This window comes from Gossypium raimondii, chromosome 9 (assembly GCF_025698545.1).
Source record: "Gossypium raimondii isolate GPD5lz chromosome 9, ASM2569854v1, whole genome shotgun sequence".
Lineage (NCBI taxonomy): Eukaryota > Viridiplantae > Streptophyta > Magnoliopsida > Malvales > Malvaceae > Gossypium > Gossypium raimondii.
In genome coordinates, this window is record NC_068573.1 from 12,244,917 (window position 1) to 12,262,404 (window position 17,488).

The 17,488-nt window shown below is 32.8% G+C and overlaps 1 non-coding gene across 1 annotated transcript; it reads left to right on the forward strand.

Annotated features, from left to right (window-relative positions):
- The first annotated feature begins 6,393 nt into the window (after positions 1 to 6,393).
- Positions 6,394 to 6,475, forward strand: TRNAS-UGA (transfer RNA serine (anticodon UGA)). Its single transcript has one exon. It is a non-coding gene; the product is annotated as a tRNA-Ser (tRNA).
- Positions 6,476 to 17,488: the final 11,013 nt, after the last annotated feature.

The following is a 17,488-nucleotide window of genomic DNA, read 5'->3' on the forward strand; positions in this document are numbered from 1 at the left end:
AAGTGCTTCGTTTCATTTATAGCTAAAATGCACCGTTTTCTTTTATTTAAATATTTTGGCTCATAACAATTTCTCCTCCCCTAAAAACATCCTTGTCCTCAAGGATCAAACTAAGGAAACTTGGTTCTGATTTGCTCAAAGGGTTTTCATGTAGCATCTTCTGGGAATGTGTTGACCTACTCTATCAACACCTCAGTCACTGCTTGATTTCCTTTGTGTATTATGTGACGATCCAAGATTCTAACTGATTCCTTACCCATGCCCCACTCACATCTACCACAGGCAACACATTTTGTACAGGGGCTGCTCCCACATGTTTTTTAAGTTGTGAAACACGAAAAGTGGGGTCACTTTAGAACCAGGAGGAAGAAAAAACTTGTAAGCAACCTTCCCCACTCTAGGTATTACTAGAAAAGTACCGAAATACTTAGGTGAGAGCTTCTGCTTCCACCTTCTCTTGATTGAATGTTGCATGTATGGTTGTAATCTTAGGTAGACCAGATCTCTTTCCCTAAACTGTCTTTCATTTCTATACCTATCAGCCTATTGGTTCATCCTATCTTAAGCCCTCTTTAAATGAAATTGTATCATCTTCTTAGAAGTTTTCCTTTTCTGTAAAGTCTTGTCCACCATAAGTACTAGAGAAGCTCCTGACAGGTATGGCACATGATGTGGGGGTGGTTGTCCATAGAGTGCTTCATATGTGGTAGTTCCAATGGTCAAGTGGAGTTGTACTACCATTCTGCCAAAAGAAACCAAAGGAGCCAGTCCCCCGGCCTTTCTCCAGACATGCACATCAAATATCCCTCCAAGCACCTATTTAACACCTCTGTTCGCCCATCTGTTTCAAGGTGGTAAGCACTAGAAAGGTGCAACTTAGTCCCCACTATTTTGAAAAGATCTTGCCAAAAAATACTGACAAATATTCTATCTTTGTCAAAAATTATGGAATCGGGAAGACCATGCAACTTGACAACATGATTCAATTGGTTGTGTAGGGGTGGGACAGAGCTATAAAATGTCCAAATTTAGTAAGCCGGTCAACCACTACTAGGATCACGATTTCCTTTCGATTTGGAGTGCCCCTCTAGAAAATCTATGCTAACAAAGGACCAAACCTTGTCTGGTATTGGCAGTGGTTTTAGCAGCCCTGGTTTTGGTATAGTTTCATATTTTCACTTTTGGTATGTGGGCATTCTCTCACTCATGTCTTAACATTGTTAGACATCTCTTTCCAATATAAAAGGGAGGCCATTCAATTTCTGGAAGGAGCAACTCTAGAATGACCTTCAATCGCACTAGTGTGAATGTGTTGAAATATGGCTCTCCTAGTTCCATCATTATTTCCAATCACTATCTTCCCTTTTCTCCTTAAGAAATTCTCATCCCATATATACTTAGGGTGTGAGGAAGCTTGGCTTTGGACTTCTTCGCACAATTTGTGCAATTTAGGTTCAAATATGTAAAGATCTTGAACCCTACTTAATAGCTTAGAGACCACAGTAACCCCAGTCATTTGCCAAAGCTGGCTAACCATGGTAGATTTAACCCTCGAGAGTGTATCAGCTGCAACATTGGTTGACCCCTTTCTATAGTTAATTTCATAGTCATATCCCAACATTTTTACTATCCATTTCTGTTGGAAAGGGGTGATAGCTTACTGATTGGTCAGGAACTTCAAACTTTGATGATCTGTTCTAATTTTAAAGTGTCTCCCCACTAGGTCAGCATGGCATTTTCGGGCTGCCAATATCACAACCAACATTTCCTTTTCATAGATTGACAAATCCTGGTGCCTTATCCCTAGCCCTTTATTGAAGAAAGTTATGAGCTTGCCTTGTTGTTGAAGCACAACACCCACCCCGAATCTTGAAGCATCTTTATCAACCATGAATTCCATTTGAAAACTTGGCAAATAAAGTACAGGAGTCGAGAAAAGGGCCTCTTTCAATTTCTGAAAAGCCGTGGTGGCTTGATCATCCCAATTCCATGCATCCTTTTTAAGGAGAATGGTAAGTGGTCTGGCTAGGAGTCCATAGTTTCTAATGAAAAGCCTATAGTAGCCAGTGAGTCCCAAGAAACTCCTCAATTCCTTGATACTAGTAGGTACTAGCCAGTTTGCCACACACCCCACTTTTCCTTTTTCTGTGGCCACCATACCTCTAGTTATCACGTGTCCCAAATATTCTACTTGTTCGGTATCGAAAGAGCATTTGCTTTGCTTAACATAAAGCTGGTGTTGCCTCATTATCTTAAAGACTGCTTTGAGATTCTCTAAATACTCATTCAAATTGGCTGAGAATACCAGGATATCATCAAAATAGACTAAAATTGTCTTCCTTAATAGGTGCTTAAATATAGCATTCATGAGGGCTTGAAATGTTGAGGGGGCATTAGTGAGGCCAAAAGGCATTACTAAAAACTCATAATGCCCCTCATGAGTTTTGAATGTAGTTTTATGAATGTCATCTTCATGCATTCTTACTTGGTGATACATTGATCGAAGGTCCAGTTTTAAGAAGATTCTTGCATGGCCCAATTCATCTAATAGCTCTTCAACAATGGGAATAGAGAACCTATCTTTGATAGTCAGCTAATTAAGTTGTTTATAATCCACACAAAGCTTTTAACTTCCATTTTTCTTCTTCACCATCACTATTGGGGAAGCAAAAGAACTTGTACTGTCTCTAATCACCCTTGTGTGCAGCATATCCTTGATGATCTTCTCTATTTCATTCTTCTAGATAGTTGGGTACCTATAGGGCTTGATTTTGACCACCACACCTTCATCTTGCAGAGGGATTCTATGGTTTTGAAGCCTTGGTAGTGATAAACTAATAGGGATACTGAAAATGTCATCAAACTCTTTCAATAGCTTCTGCAGGTCCTTGGGGAGGGAAAGAGAGGAGGTGGCTACTGAAAGCTGAGTTGTGGGGGATCATAAGCATAGTACAAGGGCAAAGCAATTGACTAGCTAACGGAAAACCCATATTAGATTAGTTGGCTATCATAACCTATATATTGCCAGGTTGAATCCCCCTTAGAGTGCACAAGTCTTCCCCTTGAGCAAACTGCATTGTCAAAGAGTTAAAATTCTAGGTGATAGATCCTAAAGAGAGTAACCACGATATTCCTAGAACCATATCACACCCCTTTAGTTGCAACAGCATGAAGCGTAATAAATTCGAAACTTTGTGTTTTCCAAGTAACATTTTTACAAGTCCCTTTAGTCATCAAGTCTCTACTATCAGCTACTGTTACATTAAATTTCTCTTGATGACTGACATGTAATGAAAGCTTATTTTCTAGTTTGAGGTCCAAGAAGTTGTGAGTACTACCCGAATCCACCAGTATAATAGCTTTGATAGAACCTACTATGGCCTAAAATCTCATTGTGTGAGGGCCTTGTGAGCCCTTAATTGCATGTAGAGATGGCACAGGGCTTTGAGGTTGTTCATCAGTGGGAGGGTCCTCTAATTTTTCAAGGCATTCCTAGAATTCCTCACCCTCCCATCAAATTAGGTGTTGAGTAGAACTTGATAAAGCTACCCTTTTCACACACTTATGTCCAATCTAATACTTTGCCCCACACCAGAAACACAACCCTTTTTTACTTTCTCTTATTCATCAAAGCAGGACTAATCCCTTTAACAGGACCCTTGGTTGTATTGGAAGAGCCAGTGGTATTATATGCCCCAGTCTGTGATACTGGAACAAGCCTGTTATAAATTATTTTTGTCAGTGATACATATCGAGCCACAGAGTTCGAACCAGGCAGATAACCCTTCTTATGGAAAGTACTTAATAAGCACTCAACCTTTCTAGCAAGATGAAAAGCTTCACCCAAGATTTGTGGCCTAAACAAATCCATATACTGACTGATTTCAAGTTATAAATTACTAGTGAAAATGCATAGAGCATGTGACTCAAGCAAACTTATTTGATTCAGGGGACTTACAAATTCTTCATGGTATTGCTCCACTGAACCATTTTGTTTAAGAGTGACCAACTCTAACATTGGTTTTGCAAATATGCTTGAACCAAATCGTTCTTTTAGGCTAGTAGCATAAGTGGTCCAGTCTAGTGCTTGTAAACTGCCATGCTTCTGAGCATAAAAATAATGCAAGTCTAAAGCTTTTCCATCCAAGTTAGCATCATGGTTCGAACCTTGTCGCCATCAGAGATCTCCTCAGCTTCAAAATATTGTTCAAGTTCGGACCACCAAGCCCGAAATCCAATCCCATCAAAATGTGGGCAACCCCATCTAACAACTTTGTCTTGGTTCGATGAGTTAGAAAGACTCATCATAATAGAGGGCTGGGAAGTATTAGTGGGACTTTTTTTTAGGAAACCCGGGTGTTGGAGGTTTGCTCCCCATTACTCCCTTCCCTCGATCTTGTGCTGTAACACTGCTGGACACGATGAGACTACCGAAATATTGTTGGAATAACCCATGAAGTTCAGATATAAGAGTTTGATGCTTAGACCTAATTTCACCCTAGAAGTCATCCTTAAAGCCTTGCAAACGGGTTTCCAACCTCGCATCTATCTTTCCATCCATTTGGGAGATCTCCTCTTGTATTTTCTGAAACTCTTGTTGCAAAAAAGTGACATCCTTCTGTAACCTTGTAGTAACACCATCTCCGGCCATAGAAACAGTAGCTCTAATACCTTTGATAGACCATCGATATTGAACCAGAAAAAGAGAAGAGAATTAGGGGGAGAGAAATTAGAGAGAACAAGAGAATAGCTGAAGAGGAAATTAATCCATAATAATCCAAATCTGCCTTAGCTATGTATAAACCTTGGTTTTAAAGGACAAAGAGAAACAAGCAAAATAACGATTCTTAGAGTTGGTTATTACAACTGCTGACTCATACAAAAACACTCCGTTTGATTAAACTCCCAAAGTGCTTTGTTTCATTTACAGCCAAAATGCACCGTTTTCTTCTATTTAACTTTTTGACTCATAACATTTTAACACGAATATTCTATGGCATCATCAACAATTCAATTTTAACAGAAATTTATAATGATTTAATATGATTAAACAATTCAATAATATAAAAAGTACAAAATATGAAATTTAATTTAATAATATAAATAGTAAATATAAATAAAATTATTACTATTTAGGTTTAGAGATTTTTTTTGGGATGAATTTTTATTTGGGGGTAAAGGGTGAAAAGTAAAAGTTTAAGGGGAAAAAAAATTGGATGAATTTTTATTGGGGGAAAAGCAAAAAGGTTTGGGGGTTTGGGATAAAAATGCAAAGTATTATAGTTTAATATTCGGTTTATTCGAATTTTTTAAATTCAAAAATTAAACTCGATTTGAACTCAAAATTCGAAAAAAAAATCGAGTTTACTCGAATAACTTGATTTGTTTAACTCAAAATTTGAATACCTTTTTTTAATTTTTCGAATCAAATCGAGTTTTGCTCACTCCTAATATCTACTTGTCTTATTCTGACATTTTTCTTTAGTTATTCATAAATCATGTCTTATATAGGAGCTTGTTGGTTAGCTGAAATTGAGCATCCTCCCTCAACTTTTCCCCAATTAGAGCTGTGTTTTGATAGACTTTCAAGCAAAAGTTTATTTTACCTAAATCATTATCTCACTACTTGACTGGTTTGCCAGTAACATGTTTAAATGTTCAATCTTACATCTAATGAAATCATTCCTAATCTTTGTGCCAACAAAAAAGTCTTCAAATGAAGAAAAGATATGTGCTGCCAATATTTAAAGATTAAAGTTTATAGGTAGTAAAATTTGACAAATAACATTGAAACATCATCCACAGGAAGTTTTCTTAGATATGAGTTTAGGGTCAAATTCAATTATGTAAAATATTACAAAAAGTCATAATAGTGAATGCAAATGAATAATGTTTTGTGTAATTATTATATAATAAGATATTACAAAAATCATTACTTATAGTAGAATAATATTTTACCAATAAAAACTAAAAAGTTGAACTTTAGAACCTCACTTTCTTTTTCTACATTGTTGTGTTGTCCAAAATGATCCTTTTTCTGCATAAAAACATATAAAACCATTATGTATATTTAATAGTTAAATAATATTTTACTAATCATTATGTACTGTTTTACTTGTATGATTTTTAGTTTGAATCTATTAAGATGTATTTAGGAATATTAAATCTTTTTTTAAACACCATAAATGTGTCAAATAATTGGGAATTCAGTATGTCTGGTTTAATGATAGTGGGCCCTCACCAGCTAGATTACTGCAAATCTTTGCTTAATTGATTTCGAGATATGTAGGCATAAGTAACGCATTTCCCATTTAGGCGCTTGGCGGTCTCATGAATTAATGTTTAGGAACAAATGGAGTAATAACAAAAACGACATAGTCGCTTTCCAGCGTTGTCGATATGTCCGAGTGGTTAAGGAGACAGACTTGAAATCTGTTGGGCTTCGCCCGCGCAGGTTTGAACCCTGCTGTCGACGTTTAAATGTTTTATCTGCTTCTTGATCTTCCTTTTAATTGAGCTGAACTGGGCCCATACTGCTATTCCTTAACTACTTGTGATGGAAATGTTAATACAAATTTAAATGTTTGATTTACTTTTTATGTATTTGATGATATTAATTTTTTTATGTATAGTATTTAAAATTGTTTTTTTTACTGGTAATTGATTTGGATTTCAACAATGAATTATCGAAATCTATCTGACAAGAAGAAAACAAATTTAAATTCGGATAGTTGAATTCCATATATTTTATTTTTAAATTTTTATTTAAAAATATTTTCTACTAATTAAATGTCAGTGGATTCAAATAATTGATAAGTAATTTAATTAACTTGAATTCAAATTCTACCAGCATTATTTGGATTGGGCAAATAATAAACAGAATTAGATTTTAAATTCAACTTATTCAAATTGGAATTTATTTTACATAAATTATAAATATCCAATCCATTGACTTCCTAATTTGCTAAAGATTAATACTAATGGAACTTTTTACATAAATTATAAACATATTACCTTATCACATATGCATTGGAACATATATACCTAAACAATCAACAAAGATTACCAAATGCCAAGATTATTACCAAACTCATAGATATATACATATTCACATATCATTCAAAATGATTAATTCATTCAAAGCATAAAATATTACATACCTCTCTTTCAAACCAACTAATCTATATCATGACATCATATTACCTATATAATTGCATACTCAAAATGTCATCTCAAATACCAAATACACAATTCAAACCATTTACTAATGTGTATGTTTTCAACAAGCATATTCATTGTCATAATCACACCAACAAGGGTTTCAAGTCATACCACTATGTATGTAAACCAAAACAACTCCTAAGTACATGCCACACATAACCAAGCCTTAATATGGTCAAAAGACTACGAATCAATCTGGATAGTGTGAGCTTTTGATGATCTCGCATGACAAAGCCTTAATATGCAAGTTATTGATTTACAGGAGAAGGGAAATAACAAGGTAAGCATATCGAATGCTTAGTAAGTCCATATGAAAATAACTAAACATACCTTGTCATTTCAACAAGTTAAAGTAATTTGAAACACAATTGTACAAAATATGTCACTCTTTTGGCATCCTTATGCATACATATACAACTTCAAAATTAACCACAAGGTTAGTCTATTTATAAAATAAGACCATATTGCTCAATTCATATATAAGTATAATCATGTCTTTGAACTTGGCTCATTTATAAACATATCACTCTCATAACTTTATACAAATTTAGCCTGACATAGCATTTTACAATATTAAGATGAGTTCAACGTCAACAGAGCAATATAGCATTATAACATGTAATACATTATTCAATATTTTACCATTAGTATCATTTCTTCATCATATAACCACTTGAGCGTGTCACTCGTATCATTTCACCATCATTTCTCTTTTTCATTATTCCATTATTCTAGTAGCCCAATGAACTATAATAAATAGATTCGGATATATGGGTAGCTACACCACAACAGAATGCTAGTAAGAGCTCAAACTACAACACATCAAGGCAACGAAGTGCAAAGCTTGTAGGCATCATATAATCAGAATCAATACATCCCTCCACCACACCAGTATAACTCGGTAATCTGCAACAAATGTTGGATTTCATTATAATCAATCACATATATCCCGTACAACGTGCAAATAACCCTATTGGCATGCCAATCATATCCTATCCTTTAATACGTTTACGCGGGTATTTTTACCATATCCAATTCATTACGATCCCAGCAGCCATATACACACTTTTCACTTTTAAAATAGCAATCCATTTATAATTTTAACCTTGTAACATCATCATAAACATACTATTCAATCATATAACAAGGTCACATTCATTTGATATCATGTATTTATCCATATTTGCCATTTAATTTCATATTTTACGATTCAATCCATTTGACGTCAAAAAACAATAATTACTTAACAATTCAAACTATAAGTAAAAAAATATAATACAAACATATTATGCATTAATAAAGTAAGTCTCATATGAACTTACCTAACCAAAATAGCCACAAACTCGACTTTGAGGACTAATCCAAAATTTTTCCTTTTTTGCGCTTATCTACCGATTGCTTCAAATCCCGATCTATTATATAATTTAATTCAATTTATCAATTTCAAACATTTCAAAATAGTATATTGTAATAGTATAATAATTAAATTTTATTTTTCAAATGTGCCCTAAAATTTTACATTGTATTCAATTTAGTCTTTAAAACCGTTATAACTACATCTTTCAAATTCAAGCTTCATTTTTCAATCTGATTTCAATTTCATCCCTATAAAACCCTCTATATTCTATAATTACAAAATTTTATGTCAATTTCAAAATATTTGCATTTTAGTCCCTAAACTCAAAATTAACAAATTTCACTTTCCAAATTAGTCCTATTTCATTTCTAAGTTTCATATTCTAGCATTTAATATAAAAAAAAACATCAAGATTCATCGATGGAAACTTCTAAAAGATTTGAAAGTTTTACGATTTAATACCTGGGTTAACTATATTAAGCTACAACAATTTGAAAAACATAAAATTCACTAAAAACAGACCACAATTATACCTGAATGCAAGAAGAACAACTTGGCTGAAACTCCAAGCTCTTTTAACAATGGTGGAACGGGTGGGTGAAGAAAAATAAAGAAGATGATATGTTTGTTTTATATTTTAACTAATGTTTTATTATATATATTTTTATTAACTTAATTTTAACTTATAAAATTAATGAAATGAAGCACTAACCGTCCCACTAAAATTAAATATGGCAGAATTTCTATATTAAACCTTAAAAATTTACTAGATAAGCAATTTAGCTAATAAAAATTAATAGTGACTAAGTTTTATGGTTTTTACGATTTAGTCTTTATACATTAATTAGTCATCTAATTGCTAAAATTTTTGGACCAAACTTCAATTTACCTATATAATAGCTTCATAAATATTTAATAAAAATATTCACGAGCTCGATTTATAGAAACAAGGTCCCGATACCTCAGTTTCCAAAATCACTTTATTTTTGGTATGCACCACTTGTACCTTAACTAACTGGCCGGTTAATAAAATCTATTAAATCACAGTGCACTATTATACTATATTTAACTTATAAATATTAATTAAATATATATGGACTCTCTCATTGAAATTATGGTCCCGAAACCACTGTTTTCGACACCACTAAAAATTGGGTTGTTACAAATGTGGTCCAAGTAGTCAGCATGTGGTGGATCTAGTTGAGAATTCCTGCTCCTACAAGAATTGGGATCCACTGGCATCCTTAGCATGCATGCAATGGCTGTCATTTAGCATGCATGCAATGGCTGTCATTCATTAAAAAGAAGATTACCTTGAAACTTATGTAAAAACCTGGTACACCAAGCAAACCCAGCTTTCCATTTACTCGAACTTCATAAAGCCAGTAAGGGGTCCTAAGCAATGGGAGTCTGTGTAGACATGCTGCGAAAATTGCCCCTTACAATAAGAAGGCCACCTAGCCAACCTACTAAGGTGAGAAGGAAGAATCTGATAAACCATAAACAACAGAAAGGTTGACCAAGAGAGGGGTGGAAATGAGGTGTAGTAAATGTAAGAAATTAGGCCATAATAAGAGGAGTTGTAGAGGGGAAGTCGACCAAAACATTCCAGTAAGTCATCTTGTCTTGGCATCATTATATTACTTATATATGCAATGTGTTTGATAGATTTCACTTGTTTGTGTAGGTCAAAAGACACAAAGTTGGTGTTTGTAACCAAGTGTTTGCCCCAACTCAACAAGAATCTGTCCCAACTCATCAACATACTGCCCCAACTCATCAACAAGTTACTCCATCAAGAGAAAAGCTTCCATTCAAGAGGAAACCAACCACTCTTAGATGGATGCCTTCTACTCAAGCGTCGTCTGTGTCAGACCTATCGATGATATTGTGAACCGAATGCTTACTTTTCTAACCTTTTGAGCTTGTGTCAATTTACCTAATATTGCTACTGATTTCTTAACTTAGGCAGATTATTTTTTTTTCGTAAATTTGCGTATGATTGCAACTGTTATCTAAACTTAGGCATATAGTTACTGAAATTTTTTTGTAAATTTTCCTACAATTCAAATGTGTTCAATTGTACTGAATTGTAGGCAAATTTAGCAATACTTTTCCCTTCTTTTTGTAAACAATTTAGCCTTAATTTATGAATGAAGTTTAATGTTGACCAATGTTTTATGCTTTGTTTTCATTTGTTTTGTCCCTTCTACCATTCTGAGCATTGATCCATGCAATGTAAGAGAAAGAAAAACAATAACCAAATACTCTTTCAAGTTTTAAAAGCAAATTAAACATTCTACACGGTATTTAGAAAATCAAATGAAATTAAATACAAATGTATGAGATTGACATTAGTCTGTCAACTTTCAAGTCTCAGCTAAAACATACAAGCAAACTTATACCCTTTACAGGCCATGACATTTAGGTTTGTAGGTGTAACAACCGTTTTTCAATGGTGTCGAAAATAGTGGTTTTGGGACCACAAATCCGATGAGTAAGTTCGTATAATTAGTATTTAAATTATACGAGAATAATTTTTATGTTAAATTTTGATTTGATGAATTTAACTAATGGAATTAAAAGTTAGTATAAGTGGTTTGGTTCAAAAGTCAAGTGGTTATTGAAAATAAGGTATTAGGACCTCATTTCTGTAATTTAGGGTTGTAAATATTTTTATTAAATATTTATAGAGTCGTATTATAGGTGAATTAGAGTTTGGTTCTATAATTTTGATGATTTATTGCTTAATTAAGGTAAAAATATTAAATTGTAAAAGAGGTAAAAGTTAATGGCTATAGATTTAAAATGCTAAAAGAACCAAAATGCTAATTAAACCATGGTCAAAAAGCCCAAGCGGTGGTGGCATGATTAAATCCACTAACTTTTGGGCTATTTGCTCATTTAGTCCTAATTAGTTTAGGGTTAAATTGAAATTAAGTTTGTTTAGATGGAATTTAATATAATTGAAGGACTAATTGTGCAATTAAACCATCCTTGAATGGTAAATATACCATATGTGATGATTGTGGAAGGTAATAGGCTTGAAATTGTTAAAATTGAATGGAAATTAAAAGGATAAAATGGTAATTGGATAATTAAATAATGTAAATAAAATAAAAGCTAAATAAACTATCATATTTAAGATTTTCTTCTTCCAAAATCGTATAGCCATAGGAGTAGGGAGAAGAAACTTTCAGCCAATTAGGGTTCCTCGATTTAGGAGGTAAATCTCGTCCGTTTTTAGTATTTTTTTATGATTTTGAGCTTGTATTAGCTTAATCTAGCTAACTTGGGGATTAATTTGTAAAACTGTCAAATGTTTTGGATTATGCCATTGATGAGTTTTGGATATTCTTGAAGTTTTATGGTAGATTATTGAGCTTGTTTGTTAATTTTAATGTAAAGTAGTTTTTATGGTAAAGTAATTTTGGTAATTTTAATGTGTATGGACTAAAATGTTAAAGTGATAAAATTAAAAGAAATTAATGTGAAATAACAACATGAAGGAGTTGTAGAGAAATAATGAATAATTTGGCTAAAATGAGATTTGGTTAAAATTGGTTAAATTGCAAGTTTTGAGTTTAAGGACTAAACTGAATAAAAGTAAAATGTTGGGGGAATTTTGTAAAAATTTCTAAAAGAACTTAATTGCATAAAATGAATTAATTTTGCTGTTAGAATTAGTGAATTGAATGGAATTATTATTTTAGATCCTAAACGAATGGAAAACCGAGAAAAAGAGAATTACTAATAGCCCCTATACTTTGTCGTTGCTACAGTGTAGTCTGATAAGTTCGTATGGTTTAATTTTAGCACATTTTTAAGTGTATTATATGAACCTAATTGCATAAATGTTGGATTATATTGATGTGTGTAATTGAAAATAGAAATAATGAATTGACACAACGACGACCACTAATTGAACTACTCTGGACCGTTACTGCAAATCAGTCTTGTAAGTTCGTTCAGTTTTATTCTAATACATTTAAATGCATATTAAATGAATTAAATTGTTTTTGGTTAGAACATTATAATGATGTTATGTATATGAGTAATGAAATAGTGGATCGTTGTAGCATTGAGCACTAACGAGATATTCTAAGCCGATGAATGATTGGTTGATGAACTAATGCATGTATACGGAATATGAGATAGTGAGCTACTCATATATTGTTCTATGTTAGAATACTTTGAACCGATGAACGTAAGATAGAGTATGGTTGGCATGCTAATAGGTTATGTTGCGCGCGGTACGGGGTTGATGGGAGCAGTTAAGATGATTACAGTAGATTCTCTATTCACTGGATATGTCTAGGTCCTGCATTTGTTGCGGACTAACGAGATATATTACAGTGTTATTTGGTGTGCTGGATGGATTAGCTCATATGAACATTTGGTGTGCTGGATGGATTAGCTCATATGAGCATCTGATGTGCTGGATGGTTAACCGTGTACTCGTATCCGCTATCGTTCATCGAGCTATGTTTTATTGATCTTTGAAAATTTGTTGAAATGTGGAAACTAAATTGAATTATTGTACTAAGCATTTCTCACCTATTATGAGTTGTGATTGGCAGGAATTCTAATAATAACCTCATTGACATGAACTCTGTTCATTAATCTTTTATTTGAATTATTATTATGTTTGATTCAGTAAGCTTTACCGTTCAATCGACAAACTTACTAAGCTTTACGAAAGCTTACTCGTGTTATTTATTTTATTTCTTGTAAATACGATTTGTGGATTGGGAAATCGGATCAACTTGAAGAATCACACTATCTGAGGTTCTGTTTGGTATATTTTGAAATTTAACTTGGCTTATATGGCATTTAACAGGATAATTTGACTATGTTTGCAAAGGTTCATAATTTATTTTTGAGTGTAAGTGTTATGCTTTGATATAATTTGTTTGAACAACTATAGGTGGTATGCATGGTTGATTCATAGTTGGTACTTAAATGATCTAATATGAAATAGTAATTGTCATGTTCAAGATATGGTATGATGAAAGTGAAATAGGTTGGTTTGTATGTCATGGCTTATAGGTCATACCTGTGATAATGATTGGATATGAGCATTATTTTTTTGGTTTCATGTATGGTACAATGGTTGGGTCTTAGGTGGTTGAAGTTGGCATGTTTTGGTTGCTTTTAAGTGTATTTATAACCTTTGGATCATGTATCATGAATTGGTTTAGGTACATATGCAATTGGGTGAAAAATAAGCATGATTTAGGTAACTTTTAGATAAACACGACCTGGGACACGGGTTGTCACATGACACACGGCCAACCCACACGGGTGTCTTCCCCTAGCGTGTTAGTTGCAGGGTTTATACGGGTTGGCACACGGGCTGAGACACGGGCGTGTGGCCCAAGTTAGTGAGTTACACGGGTGGACAAACGGGCGGACACACGGGCGTGTGGGATAGCCACACGGGCGTGTTTAAATCCACACTGTCTGGGCTTTGTCACACGGCCTGGACACACGGCCGTGTGACCCCGGTAGTGAAAATTTTCAAAATTTCCCTGAATTTTCTGATTTGTGCCCTAAATTTTCCTAACCTATTTTAGGGCTTCGGAGGCTTGATTTAGGGCCCGTAAATGTATGTTCTATTTTATTTTGAATCATTTATGTATTTATGAAATTTATTTGATAATTGGATGCCAATTGATATGAAAAGTTTTGACATGTATGGTAATACCCCGTAACCTTATTCTGATGATGGAAACGAGTTATGGGTGTTACAGTAGACTTCCACTCACCATGAAAGAATACTTTCTCAATACCAACAGCTACAACAACAACAACAACAACAACAACAACAACAACAACAACAACAACAACAACAACAACAACAACAACAATCACATAAGCTGGTTTTTCATTTAAACAACAACAACAACATTATAAATAACAACACCAAACACCATGTTTTTCTCAACCTCCTCCTTGCATCCTCTAATGTCCTCACTTTTTTTGGAAGACCCAACAACACAATTCATGAACGGGGCGTCAATGGTGGATCAAACCTGGCGAAAAAATGACATGGATTTTGAAACCCACTCCCATACTTCTTGCACCCAAAAGCCTCCTACCTTAGTTGGCATTGGACCAAGACATCTTCAAATTGGCTATGTTTTCAAAATAGCACACTGGAATCACGGTTGACATCTTCATTTCTTCTTCTTCTTCTTCTTCTACTGCCTAAACCCTAAACTCTTAAATGAGGCTGTTGAAACTGATGCTAACCCTTTAGCTGACCAGTTAATGACAACAAGGAGTCCGTTAAATGCCATGACACTTCTCCGTTACATTTGTAATGGAATGGTTAAAAGGACTGATTTGTTATTTTTAGAAAGTTGAGTGACTGAATTGAAATCAGAGTACTGTTTTGTCAATTGCATCAAAGTTGAGTGACTGTTGGTGTAATTTATCTTTTTTAAATTGTTTGTTTAGCTTTTATCTTATTAATGTGATTTGATCATACAACATTTTCTTAAAAAACAAATCTAAACATAGAGAAAGAAAAAGGAAACGATAGGATTTGAATCTAGGTTCAAGTTCTGTAGTATATATATAGGTTTGTTGAAGATGTATTTTGGTTTCAATTTTATTATATGTAGGTTTTTCCCCAAATTTATTAAATTTGACTCTAAGTGTATTTTAATTTTTAATTTGATTGTGTTTTATAATACTTAATTTTATTATAAATATATTTTGATTATTAGTATGATTATATTTTTAGTAATTGATTTTCGATTATTATAATTTAAATGTATTTTGTAATACTTACACTCAGAATTCTTAAAGAAATCGGAATAACAATCGAAATTCTAAAATCCCACGTGGGATTCACATGTGCACCTTCAAACCAAGGTTGACTCAGCCAAAAATACCCACAGATAGTCATGGTTGTTGCAGGCTTTGCTCTCGTCTTTTATTATTATTATTATTATTATTATTATTATTATTATTAACGGTTGAATTCAATAGGAGACAATTGATTTACTTTCCTCCAAAAATAGTAAATTTGATGTTTCTTATCTATTAAGGGTGAGCGTTCGATCGAATCAAATAAAATCAAATAAAGAAATTTTTAGTTAATTGAGTTGACAGATCCTATTTTATCATTCTAATTCGATTTGAAATTTTCTTGAATCAATCAAGTCAAGTGAGATGGAATTCAAATCGAATCGAATCGAATATATTTGTTCGAGTTAAATTTTTAAAATTGACTTTAAATTCTTATAACCACAGTGACCCATTGTAATCAAATTTTTTATTAATTTACATCTCCTCATAATTTATTTATTAATCTTTTATATCTGAGTTAGCTTCTTTGTTTGCTTAGTTGCTTCAATTATCTTCTCATTTTGTCACTATGTATTTTGAAATTAAAAAAATATTAAATATAAAAATGTGATTTTTAATAAAAGTTATCTTAAAGATAAAATGTGAAATTGATATCAAAAGAAAATTTTAACAAGAAAATTTTATGGCCACATCAATAATTCAAGTTTAACAGAAATTTTAATGATTTAATATGATTAAACAATTCAATAATATAAATAGTACAAAATATGAAATTTAATTTAATAATATAAATAGTAAATATAAATAAAATTATTACTATTTAGGTTTAGAGATTTTTGGATGAATTTTTATTTGGGGGTAAAGGGTGAAAAGTAAAAGTTTAAGGGGAAAAAAATTGGATGAATTTTTATTTGGATGAATTTTTATTGGGGGGAAAGCAAAAAAGTTTGGGGGTTTGGGATAAAAATGTAAAGTATTATAGTTTAATATTCGGTTTATTCGAATTTTTTGAATTCAAAAATTAAACTCGATTCGAACTCGAAATTCAAAAAAAAAATCGAGTTGACTCGAATAACTTGATTTGTTTAACTCAAAATTCGAATACCTTTTTTAATTTTTCGAATCAAATCAAGTTTTGCTCACCCCTAATATTTACTTGTCTTATTACAGACATTTTTCTTTAGTTATTCATAAATCATGTCTTATAGGGGCTTGTTGGTTAGCTGAAATTGAGCATCCTCCCTCAATTTTTCCCCAATTAGAGCCGTGTTTTGATAGACTTTCAAGCAAAAGTTTATTTTACCTAAATCATTATCTCACTACTTGACTGGTTTGCCAGTAACATGTTTAAATGTTCAATCTTACATCTAATGAAATCATTCCTAATCTTTGTGCCAACAAAAAAGTCTTCAAATGAAGAAAAGATATGTGCTGCCAATATTTAAGGATTAAAGTTTATAGGTAGTAAAATTTGACAAATAACATTGAAACATCATCCACAGGAAGTTTTCTTAGATATGAGTTTAGGGTCAAATTCAATTATGTAAAATATTACAAAAGTCATAATAGTGAATGCAAATGAATAATGTTTTGTGTAATTATTATATAATAAGATATTACAAAAATCATTACTTATAGTAGAATAATATTTTACCAATAAAAAACTAAAAAAGTTGAACTTTAGAACTTCACTTTCTTTTTCTACATTGTTGTGTCGTCCAAAAATGATCCTTTTTCTGCATAAAAACATATAAAATAGAGGTGCTCATGGGCCGGGCCGGGTTCGGGCCGGTCCCATAAAAAATTTTGGCCCGGGTCCTAGGCCCGACCCGAAATATGGGCCTAGAATTTTGCCCATGCCCGGCCCGAGAAAAAATTCATAAACCCGGGCCCGGCCCAGCCCGTTTTTTAAATAAATACCAAAAAATTATTTTAAAAATTAAAACAAAAATTAATAAAAGTATTTTAAAATTTAAAAAAATTAAAAAAGTATTTTAAAAAAAATTTAAAATTTAAAAAATTTAAAAAAAGTATTTTAAAATAAAAAAATAAAAATATTTATTATATTTGGGCCGGGCCGGACCGAGCCCG